A 15,284-nucleotide genomic window follows, 5' to 3' on the forward strand; every position below is an offset into this window, starting at 1 on the left:
CTATACTCACACAATATCCTCCTAGCAAAGCTCTACCATGCACAACTTAATGGCTGAAATCCAAGAGCAGATCGAATGGGAGTGGTGACGTCCAATGTCAGCCACATTCTGTGCCAGGCCACACTGGCCTTCCCTTGCCCATGCGGTCGACATGGCTTTGTGCTGTAGTTATCCCCTTGCACACACAACAAATGTGTTCTCTATGCTGCGTTACTTGAATAATGATTAAATCATCTGCACTTATGTGTACGCTGCCCTTAAGTCTGTGTTGCCATTAGGAAAATATTGCCATTAGCCAACAGTAGGCGGGACCTGAAATTAATTTAGTGCACTGTTATGTGAGCAGTTAATAGTCCGTGAAACAACCGTGCCCTGCTCACCCCGTTCACTTAAATGGTGAGTGTGGCAAAGCAGGCCTTTTGGAAATGAAATAATGATGGCTATTCGTCTGGGAAAAGTCAATCTGTCACACTGAAGCCTGACATGAAAGATGTACGAAGCCCTTGGCTGTGAACTGAGGGAAGAGACTAGACCAGCTGGTCTTTGAGTGATGTTGGTCTGGTGCTGCTACAGACAATGCAATGGCACAGTGTGGTTTGCTTGATATTGCTAATTATAAACCCCCTAGGTGTGCTTCTATTACATATTGATGCACTAAGACGTGGCACACATTAGAGAGCTTTACATAATAACATTCTTGAAGCATATATTGTGGAGGAGTTTAAATACTGGAGTATTTTAAAAGGGGAAGCAAATATTTCACATACTCTAGGGAATGGTAGTATTACTTAGGCATTTTCACAGATTAGCTGTGTAAATCTGTGTAAGTGGCATTGCAACCAACTGAGTCTGAGTATGTTAATGTGCCACTGTCTGCCATCACCGTGAAGCGCCGCAGCTGAAAGGCGAGCGCAACAGGCCATAACACAGTGTAGATACCAATCATCCAATATCAATGATGGGCTTCTCTCCCAACCATATTATAAGTATCCTGCTACTATCTCCCCAGAGGGCTCCATCAAGTGTCATCTAATGTTTACCCTTGTAAAATGGACCGATGGTTTTAAAATAAAGAGATTGTCCTCTTAGTAGAGCATAGAAGTATGTTGTAGAGTGCTCCTGTAACAAGCATTGGAAATGCAATAGGTCTTGCATTAGAAAAGTTGGAGCTATTGGTCTTGTAAATGACAATTTTTTTATTTTTGTTTTGGTTTTGAAAATAGCTAAATTAATATCTTTGTCATTTACAATGCCAATAGTTATAACTTTCGCAAATGTGACACCTATAGCATTTGTAATGCAACATGATTTGTATTTACGTGACTTAGATGTATTTATATTACAAATAACAATGGCTTTTAATTTTTTAAGTAATTAATACTTAAATAAAAGTGATTGTAATTTATAATGGCAATAGCTTAAACTTCTGTAAAAAACTTTTGTGAAGATTATGTTCAGTGTATTTTATTGTGACGAAAATCCAAGAAAAGAAGTGAAATATTAACATCTTTTTGTGATATTTGTAATAAATCTTGAAACATTGAGAGAACATAATTGAACCAGTTGTTGTTGAATGGTTGCACAGATTGATGCTGTGATGGCGCAGTGGTGCTGAGTGATGCTGTGGTGGTGCTGAGTGATGCTGTGGTGGTGCTGAGTGATGCTGTGGTGGTGCTGAGTGATGGTGTGGTGGTGCTGATGATGCTGAGTGATGCTGTGGTGGTGCTGAGTGGTGCTGTGGTGGTGCTGAGTGATGCTGTGGTGGTGCTGAGTGATGCTGTGGTGGTGCTGAGTGATGCTGTGGTGGTGCTGAGTGATGCTGTGGTGGTGCTGAGTGGTGCTGAGTGATGCTGTGGTGGTGCTGAGTGATGCTGTGGTGGTGCTGAGTGATGCTGTGGTGGTGCTGAGTGATGCTGTGGTGGTGCTGAGTGGGAGATGGGGAGAGGGAGAAAAAGGAGAGCAGGGAGAGAGTAAAGAGAGAGAGAGAGAGGAGAGAGGGGGGAGAGATGAGAAAGAGAGGGGGAGAGAGGAGAGAGAGACAGAGACGGGGAGAGAGGAGAGGGAAAGGGAGAGAGGGAGAGGGAAGTGAGGGAAAGGGAGACGGAGAGAGAAGAGAGGGAAAGGGAGAGAGGGAGAGGGAAGTGAGGGAAAGGGAGAGAGAGAAAGGGAGAGAGGGTAGAGGGAGAGAGGGAGGGTAAGAAGAGAGGGGGAGGACGAGAGCGAAGGACGGAGGGTAGAGAGAGGGGAGGGAGAGAGGGAGAGGAGAGCAGGCAGAGGGGGAGATGGGGAGAGGGAGAAAAAGGAGAGCAGGGGGAGGTAAAGAGGGAGAGAGGAGAGAGAGGGGGAGAGGAGAAGAAGAGGGTGAGAGAGGAGAGAGGGAGAGGGAAGTGAGGGAAAGGGAGAGAGGTAGACGGAGAGAGGGAGAGGGAGAGAGTGAGGGGAGGAGGGAGAGGGAGGACGAGAGGGAAGGAGGGAGAGGAGGGGAGATAGAAGGCAGAAACTGCCTGAGAAACAGACACAAAGAAGGAGTAAGAGAGAAAGGATGGCAGGCTTTGAGGAAGAAGAGTGCCGCAGACAGAGATCATGCGGTGAGAAACAGGAGGGGCAAAGGCAGATATGGAAGACGACGATCCACCGAGCAGGTCAAGCCGCGGAGAGGCACAGGCATAGAACAGGCAGAGCACGGGGAGAGGAGGGGCACAGAGAGACTGAAGGGCAGTGGCAGCTAGATTGTAGGTGCTATGAAAGAAGGAGATAGTGAGTCTGAAAAAGGTACGAGTGGGCCAGAGAGATTGCGAGAGAGAAAGACGAGAGCAGACGATATGAATGAAAGGGAGAGAAACAGTAAGACAAACTGGAGGGAGACAACGAGAAGTTGGGGAAAAATGAATGCACGTGGCTAGCAAATGAGGGACTGGGAAGTGCGTGATACAGACGAGTGTACAATAGAATTCAGCCATACTAAGACATTGCCTGAGACTTATTTCCCACAGTCTGCAACTCTTTGGAGAAACTGCAGAAATCCAAGACGGGTGCAAAGACAGTGCATATGGCCACACGAGTACTGTTACATGTTAACATGAATTTGAATACACATTTATATGTGTCATCCATAAACATGTTGTCACATTGCAATCTATTCTGGTTTGGCCCTTAGCATCAGCGGTTTACTTCAATCCATCCCCCAGACAACGCACACTTATTGACAGCACGGGAACAAACTGTAAAAAATAAATAAACTGTAAAAATAAATAATCTGGAAAAGATGAAAGTCCGTCTAGCACGGGAACAAACGGTAAAAAAAATTAATCTGGAAAAGGTGAAAGTCCGTCTATCAGAATACAAATCTGGTGCATCTACTACCAGTAAAAAAGTCAGACTCGAAAAATACTGTAAAACAAACGCTTAGGCAAACAATTACAATGTGTGCCATAACCACACGTATGCATTAAGGTCTGCCACCCTTGTTATTACTGAAATAAGATTTTGGAACTATTCTGCATGGAAAAAATAAGCTCATCAACAACTATGTAGAGAGACGTTCCTCCTATGGGAAGAAAGTTGTTTGCAGTTTAAATCAAAAAAGTTGTTTGTTTTGTTGTTTGCAGTTTAAATAAAAACAATCTGTGAGGTTCTCAGCATTGTATCTTGAAGTCTGTTATGAAGCTTTGTTGTTATACTGAATAAGCAGCTACCTAGTATGTTATATGACAGCTCTTTAATAATGTAATACCTGCACTTTCACAATTGCTTTATTAACCTTCCTGCTTTCTCAAATTTGCTTGGAAATGCTCCATTTTTCCACTATTTTTTCAAAATTTTCGCGGGGGAAATCCCCCCGAACCCTCCTTGGGGGGTTCGGGCTCGCTCGCTACGGTGCAGTATGATTATCAGTTTCCGCCCCTCCACTTTCAAATGTCACCAGCCACCACTGACACTATACACAGTACTTATATGACAGCATATATACACTGTTTTAATACAATGGTGGAATCCTTTATCCTTTTCACTGTTCTTATACTGCTAATCACTATTATCTGCTTCTGCCTATTAATCATTGCAGCTCATATATTCTATACAAAAATACAGGGAAGCACATTGTATGGAAGAGCCTCCTAAGCTGCCTGACATGCTACAGGGGAGAGTGGAGGTGAGGTACGGCTGAGCTGGGACTGCAGATGACCTGAACTTCAACAGGGAGGCTTGGTGGGTTAATCATCGGGTTGGAACCTGACTGGACGCGGACCGAAGGGAGGCCATCAATCAGGACACACATGGGTGAAACTGCTGTGTTGGGCAGGCCTGCAAGGGGAAGAAGAGATGGATACATGGTGGAGGGAGCCCAACTGTGAAGCGGAGGCTGCACTGAAGAGTGACTCTGCATTCGACATACTGAACAGCACTGAAAGGCAGGGGGCCAGGTCCCGCAGCGACAAGTTAGTGTATGGAAAGAGGCCAAATACCAGCGATCAGAGGGATCACTTAAGAATAAAAATGGAGCACAGAGGGCAAAATTGAAAAGGGTCCCCTGAACATGGGTTGACCATGCAGGCAAAACTAGGCTCAGCGTGTCCATGACCCCTTCTCCTAGCCAGTGGACTGCAAGCTAGAGACAATGGTTAAACTCAAAGCATTTAAACAGAAAACTATGGCAGTAGAGTCAGAACCAGAAGAAGGCATGGCCGAAGGACCGGTCAAACTAACTGACAAAGAGGCAGAGTTTGCCCCAGATGCAGCCAACCACCTGGACAGTATCCTTAAAGCTGTTGCAGGTAGGCTGATTGAAGTAAGGTGTCAGATAGGATTGAAGTGTGTGGGGGTGGTGAAACACTGAAACCTGAAATTATGGACATCAGTAAGAACATGACAGATTATTTGAAAGGGTACACTAACTGTAATTTAGCATAGGAAAAGCGGATGACCGGGTACTTAGGAGCAATATTCCCATTGTAGACCTACCCAAGCTCACTGAAGGACAGGACTTGATGGCATACCAGAAAAACTGGTTGGCAATAAGTATTACCCCTCAAAGATCTCACCAATTATTTTGCAATTAAGAGGGCATATACGGTGCCTATTCCTCGCACAGGGATTGCAAAAATACTACATTACAGATATATTACATTGTAGAAACCCCACTTGCATGGCCCCTATAAAGTGGGCAATGCAAATGGTTTTAATGGAAATCTTCTCATCCAATGACAACACCTCAGTGTCCCTAATCTCCTTGGGAGATTTCAACCTTCACTGGTCCAGCCCTAATGATCAAGCGGTAAACTGCTTAAAATCCTTCCTATCTGATCATGAGCTGACTCAATTCTGTGACAGGCCAACTTATAACAAGGGAGAAATTCTGGACCATATCATATCAAAAAGAAACACCATCACACTGGATTCCATTAGCCCACGTGATTGGTCTGACCATTACAGCATCTTCCTCTTTATCAAGAGGGAGGTATCCTTGAGAAGAGTTCAACCTAAGAAAACGAAGAAATGGAAAAGGGACCTCAGGAACATCAACACCCAAGATCTAGCAACCAGCTGTAAGCAGGTCTTGTCTTCCCAAACTGATATGACAGACGTTCATGTGCTCACCAGTTTCTACAATTCTACTATCTCTAATATACTGGACTCCTTAGCTCCACTACAACAAAAAAATGCTTCCGCCAAAATCTAGAAACCTTGGTTCACCGACAACCTAAACTCGGATCCAACCCCTCCACGGATCATTTAATTAACCTTAGATTGGTTTGGAGCTCCTACAATGAAAAAATCAAGAATGCAAAGGCTGATTTCTTCACAACCCAACTTAATCAAGCCAAAAACCGACCCAAGAAACTTTTTGAAATTGTTAAACAACATTCGGTCAAAGCACCCTACCTCACTGACCCTGGTAACAGCCTTCCATCATGCAACAATTTGGCTGCTTTCTTCATTGAGAAAAAAAAAATAATAAATAGAGGCCTGGATTCTAAAAGGGCTCTTCTTCCATCCTACGGGTTTGCTTCTCCCTTTGCTAACCATGAGAGTCTAGATCCCTTGAGACTTAGCACCAAGAACAGTGCCACTTGGAATACCTTTACTCCTTTCAGCGAAAGAGACATTTACAACATTCTCCTTATGATCACCATCTAACCACTTCAGCGACCCAGTACCTCTGCCCCTCTTCAAAGAAATAAGAGACGCCATTATCCCCCTTTGGACAAAGGTTGTCAATGCTTCACTGCCACAAGGCATGATCCCCAACTGCTTAAAAGCTGGTCAGGTATCCCCCATCCTAAAAAAATCCTAATGCCGACATATCTGATCTTAATAACTTCCGTCTTATTTCCAACATCCCCACTCTGGCTAAACTTCTAGAAAAATGTGTACTATCGCAACTTTCCATACACACAGAGAATTTCCAACTTCTGGACCAACATCAGTCCGGATTTAGGACAGGTCACAGCACAGAATCTGCTCTCACTCACATCTTGGATGACATTTTAAAAATGCTAGACCAAAAAGAATCCTGCCTCCTGATCCTCCTTGACCTTTCCTCCGCGTTTGACACTGTCAATCATAACAACCTCTTATCTATTCTAGAACACAGGATAGGTCTCTCAGGACCAGTATTGCAATGGTTTACTTCCTTCCTCCACAACAGATCTCAAAGAGTTAATGGGAATCATTCCCTATGCAATTCTGCTGCAATATCCATGGGGGTTCTACAGGGGTCTGCCTTATCACCCATCCTCTTCAATTCATTCTTGGAACCGTTAGCAAATGCACTAAATTCCACGAACATTCTTTTTCATATGTATGCAGATGACACTCAATTTTATATGAAAATCAACTCCCCTGACTCAATGCTACCCTGACGAATACTCAAAATTGGCTAACTGAGAATCACCTCTTGCTCAACACCTCCTAAACGGAATTCCTTCTCATCTCGCCTCCAAGTCACACCCCCAAGATCGACCTCTGGTTGAAACACCTCACAGTATTCAACTACTCCCCCCACGTTATTAAATCTGCTAAATCCCTCGGAATCACACTGGCAAATCACTTGAATATGCAGAATCATATTAGCAATATAAGCAAGAGTGCTAAACACCAGATGAGTATACTCAGGAATCTCAAACCATTCCTTCCACAAGAAGACTTCAAGCAGACGGTTCAAGCACTTATACTGCCTAGGCTAGACTACGGGAGTGCGACTCTCTGTGGGCTTCCCAAATATACCTTGGCCCCACTAAGAGCCTCCTTGAATGCCCCAGCAAGATTGATTACTGGTAATAAAAGAAACGCTTACATATCCCCAGTCTTAAAATCTCTAAACTGGTTGCTTTCCGAAGCAAGAATTCAGCTAAAGATTGCCTGCTTGACTCACAAACCCTCCATCTTAAGACCCATTTTATTTGGCTCAAAAGCTTGAATTATCTGGAAGGGGTAGACCGTCACGAAGTGGAAGTTCATTGCTTCTGAAACTACAGATTTTCCACAAAAAGAGAATGAGCCACAGAGCTTTCTCAGGCTCTGCCCCGAAGATCTGGAACTTTCTTCCACCGGAAGTCCGCTGGATCTCTTCCACAGCTTTTTTTAAAAAAATAAGTAAAAACAATCCTAATGAACAAGTTCTTGCCTTAATTGGCCATGACTCCACTCTTTACTCACTGTCCACGGACTGTCTATTATTTTTGTGTTCACCTTTTAATCCCATCCTTGCCTAGTATGCACTTTTAAGTGATGTATGTTTTTCTACGAGTAGGATATATGTATTACTCTTAATTTGATGTACTCTGATACCCTCTTGGAACCTGCTCGTGTTTGCATTTATAGGTAACGTTGGTTCTTTCCAACTATTATTTCCTACCCATCCAAATTGTGACGCGCTCTGATACGCGCCTAGGTCTTGTTCATGCTATACAAAACTTTAAAAATAAATAAACAAATTATTTTTAAAAAAAATCTGTTTCTGGATTTTACAGCTGCAGTGCATAGTGTTAGAGAAAATGGGATTCTTACAATGGATGTAAGGTAGCTTAGGACCAGACTGGGGAACAAAAATTAGCCCTGGCTAAAATGCCCGAACCAGCCCCACGTCTAGTCTTCTAGAGCTCTCTCTCTCTCTCTCCATTCTCTCTCTCTCCATTCTCTCTCGCTTTTCTCTCTACCTTCTCCATCCCTACCTCTCTATGTGTCTCTCTTGAAACCTCCCTGTGCTGTGCCTGCTGAAATTAACCTCGGGGAGCTGGGGAAAGTGATAGAGGCACCAGGGGCCTCATTTATGAGGCCATGCGTGAGTTTTGCGCTTCCGATGCGTCACTTTTTGTGACGCACCGGCGGCGTAAAACATGTCTCCTGATGCGCACTATTTACAAAGTGACGCATCTAAGCAGATGTGTCACTTTGTAAACCCCTGCGCTACATTATACCTGCGTCAGGTATAATGTATGCAGAGGGGGCGTTCACCCGCAAAAAGCCTCGTAATAGTGACGCAGTGAAATCTATGAGATTTCACTGCGTCACTTTTAGGACGCTGTTGCGTCAAAATCTTGCGCCTGCCTCACAGCAGGCGTAAGACTGACGCAAGCCCTTTCACATGGGGCTTTCCCCATGTGAAAGGAAGCATTGCTGGAGTTGCGTCACTTTTGTGACACACTCCAGCAATGCATCACTTTTGCGCCTACAGATACGTCAGGAATACTGACGTATCTGTAACTCCCTGCGACATGATGCGTCATATTATAAATATGACGCATCAATCATGTCGCAGGGAGAGCGCAGTGAAAAGTGACGCATTGCTGTTTTCACGCAGCGATGCGTCACTTTTCATAAATGAGGCCCCAGGAGTGGCTCTGGCCTTTAAAGACGGGCCTCCAACGGCCACAGCACACAGAGGACTGTCTGGTCCTGCACATTATCTCCCTTTATGTTGACAACATACCTCAAGATACCAGAGACAAAACTACAGGTGGTAATGCAGTTCTTGAACTCCTTTGAAAAGATATCGGGCTTGTTAGTGAAATAGGAGGACTCATACCTTATTCCACTCCACAGGTCAACCCTGAACGCTCTGCACCAGGTAGATCCTTCTACTTTACTGAATGTGTCTACTAGTTACAGGTTCCAGGGAGTGCATATTTATCTCTAAGACAAAGCCATGATAGATGGTAATATATATAAACCAATATGGGCTGTTAGGATTGTGGTGCATTTTTAGACAATGCTACACTATCACTAATGGACAAGGTAGTCCTGTCCAAAATTATTATATTACCTAGATTGCTATACTTTTTTTTAACAGCTTGTCAGTTTGGTTTTAACTTTGTTTCCTATTCAAATAGTTAGAGTTGCTTTTGTTTGCACTCATTTGGAAAGGTGGCAGACACAGCATAGCAGTGGACAAACTGAGACTCATTTATTGAAAGGAGGGGGGGCCCTAAAGAATAGGTTACTTACCTTTGGTAATGCTCTTTCTGGTAGAGACTCTATTTTAGCAGAGATTCCTCACCATTTGAATATTCTCCAGGAGTTAGACTGGTTCTGGAAATTTTATGCTCCTGAAATGACATGCAGAGCCTATGTAGGCACCGCCCCTATATGCTGATTAGTAGCTTTCGGGGCTGTCCGCGCCTCCAGTTGCAGAGCCCAAGATTGATACTGATTGACAGCAGGATGCACAGTCCTAGGCTTGGGATCTTATTAATGTGTACAGTCCAATCGCAGAACAGAAAGGATGGGAGGGCCGCTGAGGAATCTGCAGTTAGACAGAGTCTCTATCAGGACGAGCATTACCGAAGGTAAGCAACTTGTTCTTCTGCTAAAGACTCCTAGCCACAGATGTCTCACCTTTTGAACAGATACCAAAGCAAAACCAATTCAGAGGTGAGCCTGCTATTGGACTCAAACCAGAAAGGCCACCCTTGGTGTACCTGACTGTCCAGGTAATAGTGCTTCGCAAAAGTGTGGAGAGACACCAATGTAGCTGCCTGACAAAAATGTTTAAGACAGGACTCCGTGTGCTAACGCATTGGCATTGGTACCAGCTTTGGCTTTCATAGAATGAGCATGCAGTCCTTCTGAAGGTTGCTTTTTGGCCAGTACTTAGCATATCTAATGTACAGCACGATCCAGGATGAGATGGTTCTCTTCTGTATTGCCTTCCCTTTTCTCGCTCAGGAGAATCTCCCAAAGAGCTGATCGTCCACCCAGTGTTTTCTGGTAAAATTTATGTAGAAGCTCATCACTCTTTTGGGGTCCAAAAGATGGAGCCTCTCCTCCGCTTTAGAGTGGTGAAGTGGAACAAAGAATGCGAGCAGTGTGATGGTTTGACCGACGTGGAACAGCGTCACAACTTTTGGCAGCAAGGAGGCCCAAGTCCACAGAACCAGGTTGCCTGGGAAGAAGAAAGTGTATGGTGAATTAACCCAAGCAGCCTGGAGCTCGCTCATACCGAGGTATTGGTGAGGAGGAACACCATCTTGATAGTGAGGAGCGGCAAAAAACAGCCGTGATGCGGCTCAAACTGAGTGCACATCCGATAAATCAGGACCAGATTAAGGTCCCAATGGGGCATGATAAAGCGAGAGGGAAGAAATAAATGCTGTAGCCCATTCAACAATTGCATTACAACAGATGACTTAAACAACGACGCTTATCCAGCAATTGCAGAGAAGCCGACAGGACCAAAAGATAACCTTTAATTGTGGCTAAAGTCAAATCTGCTGGGCAGGAGAAAGAACACATAGCAGACTGTCAGATAACTTGAGTTATGGTAAAGTGCAGCACCAAGCCAAAAATGTGTCCCAATGATAGGCATATACAGTTTTTGTCCAGGGACAGCTGGCTACTACGATGATAACAACCACCTGAGTGGAGGGTTGAATGTGTTCAGTAGTTGCTGCTCAATCTTCAAGCATAAACTTGGGAGAGTGTGAAGAACTGGTGGATAACCCTGCCCTACTGCTGCGATAGCAGGTCCTCCTAGAGAGGCATAAAACACAAAAAATTGACCCGCACCAAGGTTTACATACACGTATTGAATTATCAGAAATCTATATTTCACAAGTGTTATCGATGTTCAGAAGAAAACTTCACACAAATAAAAATCCCAAAAGGAGTTGATTGAAGATTTTCAAACTTTCTTTATTCAATGTAAAAAAACAGAATTGCTTGTTGCCAACGCGTTTCGTCACATCTGTGACTTCTTCAGGGCTCAATTAGTAATTTTCTGAAAAGGAATAGCGACAGCCACCATATAGTTTCTATGTTTTCACAATCAGATATTCTCAAAAAAAATTGTTCGGCGTGTCCCCCTCTCACCACTCAGTACATTACAGGGAAGGTACCTCCTGTTCTGTTGCAGAACTTTAATCAATTATTTTCTCGTGGCCAGCGCTCATCTGTGTAGAGATGGTTCCCAAAGCGTCCCGGTCTATGTATGGATCGAGGGGCAGCCTGATTGCAGGATATATTCTCAAGCCTATGAGATATAGAGACCCCTATCTCTGTGCCCAATCCGGAGTCACTTCGATAACTTAATCTTCTTGAGAGCTTGGGGTAGGTGTGGTATCAGCGAGAAGGCATATAGGAGTCCCGAGTTCTACCTGAGGTAGAATGTGTCTCTGAGCGAGAGACGTCTGGGCAACTCCAGTGCACAGACATGCTGACATTATGCGTTTTCTGCAGTGGCGAATGTATTGAGACAAGTTTCTTTCCATTCGAGGAAGAGACCTTGCGCCACCTCTGAGTGTAACTGGCACTCATGGTCCGCTAGGCATCGACGACTGGGCTCGTCTGCCCTGGCATTCAAAGAACCTGTCAGGGAGTTCACCACCTGGAATTTCTGTGATAGTGTAGGCATTTCCAAAGGCACATAGCCTCCTGGCACATGGTCCATGACCCCATCCCACCCTGTTTGTTGCAGTACCACATGGCAGTGGTGTCGACTGTGAGTTCCTGTACCAGCCTCTCTTTGAAGGATAGAAAGAAGGCTTTCAATGCCAAGCAGAGGGCCTTCAGCTCCAGGAAGATTGATGTAGAGCCGGCACTCCACCAGAAACCAGAGTCCTCTGATCTCCATCTTTCCCATATTGCCAACCCACCCAGAAGTGATGCATTGATCACCACTGTCAGCTCTGGGTGGGAAATGGAGAGGTGTCTGATGCGGACTCAATCGGGGTCCAGTAACCACCACTGCACATTTTTTGCAGTCTTCTCCAAAATCTGAATGTGGTTGGAGAAGTCCCCTTGATGTTGGGGTCACTGGGACTTCAGATCCCACAGCAGAGTTTGCATATGCCACCTGATGTGCTTGAAGAGTTGGATGCCATCAGTCCCAGCAGCCTCAGAGTTAACCTCACTAAAATCCAGGTCCAAGGCTTAAAGATCGGCATTATAGACTGAATGTCCTGGACTCTCTTTCGCAAGGGAAAGGAATAAAATAGAACTGTGTCCAGAATGGCTCTGATGAAGGGGAGCGTCTGAGAACTGTCAGGTGGGACTTCGACAAGTGGTAGTAAGCCCCAAAGATGACAGGCGGTTCACTCATAATCTGGAGGTGGTTGACAACTACCTGGGGTGATCACGCCTGAAACAGCTAGTCATCGAGGTAGAGGAAGACTGGCAACCCTGACCTCTGAAGGTGTGCTGCTGCCATCACTTTCGTGAACACCTGAGGTGCACTGGCGAGACCAAAGAGGAGCACAGTGAAATAAAAATGCTCCTGTATCAGTACAAACCACAGGTAGCGCTGATAGGCTGGCAGGACAGGAATATGAAAATAGGCATTCATCCTACTGGTCCAACGCTACCATCCAGTCGCCAGAGTCTAGGGCAGACAAGAACTGGGCCAGGGTGAGCATCTTGAATGTGTCTTTCCGAAAACCGAAAGATGGTTCTCTGTTAGTCGCTGGGGGAGGGTAAGAGGAAGAGAAGAAAGAAAGGGTGTATCCCTTATAGACAATCTGCAGAACCCACCTGTCCGATGTAAAGGTCTGCCATTCCAGGTAGAATCTGTGGATTCTGCATCCAATTGGGTGGCTTTGCTCTTAGAAGGACATGCTAAAGAGGCTTGCCAGGTGGAGCCACAGGTGGGAGGGGTCAGACTGGGTGGTCTGCTGACCCTGGCCACAGGGATGGTGGGCAACAAGGCCCCAACCGTAAAATGCTGATTACCTATTGGTGGTTGGTCAGGCTGGCAGTATGGGGTGCCTCGTTCAAGACCGCGAAAGGAGCAGTGGCACTGCTGCAATTGGTGGAGTGGGGTGAAAAGGCGAAGAGACCGAGCCGTAGCCCTACTATCCTAAAACTGCTTGAGTGCAGTCAGCCTTGCCCAAATTGGCAAGTCCTGTCAAAAGGCATGTCCATCAGGGTGAGCTGGACATCACTAGAGAACGTAGTTGAACACAGCCACTAATGGTGGTGAATGGCAACACTGGTGCAAATAGCCTTCCTGATGGGATCTGTTGTTCCCAAAAAAACAAATATTTTACTGGGTATCTATACTTCAAAATTACTGGTGACAGTCCTATGCTGTTCAGGGATTAACTACATCCATTTTTATAGGCATTTAATTCATTCCAGCACGTCGCGCACTGCAGCCGACAACACAGATCCTTTGGATGGCAACGGCGTGGCATTGGTTTGTGCAGCTCTATATCCGCTTGTTTCATGAGGATTATTATGGACTGACAACCCTGATTATTTAATGATATGTTGCGTTCAAACTGAGGCATGGGACATCGCGCAAGCATTACGCGTTTGTCATGTACAGATCAAGCCAGAGGATATATGAATGGATATATGGTTAATCCATGAAGATCGTAGGACTTTTGCCATGATCAGTCTGGTGTCTCTTTCTATCCTTTGTCCTGATGATGACCCTACTCTGATTTATTTGGCTGTTTGGGTCAAAAGGTCGGAAATCTACAAATGTGGACTGCTTTTTAATTTGATTGCGGATAACTATATCATAAAAAGAATATCGCAAATACTATAATACTATCCCTATCAGTCATATGTATATAATATTGTATATAGCAACAGAACACTATTGTTTAACTATATCACTTTTAACTGCGCCGTCACCACACAGGAGCACCTTGTTTTTGCTTATGATATTAGATGATCTTTTGAAATAATAGTTTGTTTAAAGAATAAATAAATACATAAAAGGGCCAATTACGATGTTGGGCGGACAGGGTCTCAGAAACAGGACAGACCAACCTCTGGTCGGTGATCCCGACCACCTGATTAGGATGCGACCAAGCAATGTTCGGTCACATTCTGACATTTCCCTATGGGAGCATGTTTTACGGCCATAAACCGGCCATAGTACATGCTCTCAAGGTGAAATGGGAGGTGGGGAGGCCGCAGGGGTAAGGGGGCCCGGATGGGGGCCCCAAAACACGCTTTCTGACAGGGTCAGCACGGAAACCCTGCCGGAAACCGTGCATCATAATGTGGTCAGCGTAAACCGCTGTCCATTTGAATTACGGGCCGGTTCCGACTAGCTGATGGGCTCCATGAGCCCGTCTGAAGCCATCCGGAATGACGTCCTATTTCAATTTACGACCGGCTGAATCTAAACCTGCCGGTGTTGAATTGAATCCAACGATGTTGGTCATAATAGGCCCCAAAATGTATAAACCTAGCTTGTAAGAAGGGTTCCTTAAAAAAACTACTGTTGTGGAAGTCAAGGGCTACACTTCCCCACAGGGACCATTTGTTTTTATTAAAGATTAATTGAAGCAAGCCTGAGGTTAATGTGTATGATCATAGTGGCACTTTTAGTTGGTGGTTACTCTCCCTCTGTGAGCCCATGCGCCCATCCAAAACAACAAATATGTTCCACTATAAGGACGACTGCAATTCACCAGAGAAGGCACCCTGCCTCCACGGGGCATCTGCAAGTACGAGAGGACAGAAATCCGCAACAGTGACCAGTCACGACCCACTGTCAGATGGCATGAGGATCCAAAAGCTAGAATCACCCACAAACATCTACCAAACATTGTGAGGATCATGATTGTGCTCCTGTTGAACAGTGGTGTACCAACTGCAGTTGCAAGACAATATCTGGCCCAGTGGCACCAGAAGGGAATGTAAACTCTTGCACAAGACTGTATGAACATTAAGATATGCACACAGAAACAGGGTTCCAACACGGAAGATGGTCTTGTCTGTTTGAGGTTAATTATGACTGTGACCACACACCTGCATATTTCTCCCTCATCTGGGCACAAACGAGTTACAAAGTGTAAGTAGTGATTATACAAGGACGAATAAGTGCTATAAAG

At 45.0% G+C, this 15,284-nt stretch overlaps 1 protein-coding gene across 4 annotated transcripts in view; it reads right to left on the reverse strand.

Moving 5' to 3' along the window:
* Window positions 1–15,284, reverse strand: part of ANO9 (anoctamin 9) — a 769,113-nt gene that overhangs the window by 122,178 nt on the left and 631,651 nt on the right. The window lies entirely within an intron of this gene.

The sequence above is a fragment of the Lissotriton helveticus genome, chromosome 3_1, assembly GCF_964261635.1.
Source record: "Lissotriton helveticus chromosome 3_1, aLisHel1.1, whole genome shotgun sequence".
In the NCBI taxonomy this organism is placed as follows: domain Eukaryota; kingdom Metazoa; phylum Chordata; class Amphibia; order Caudata; family Salamandridae; genus Lissotriton; species Lissotriton helveticus.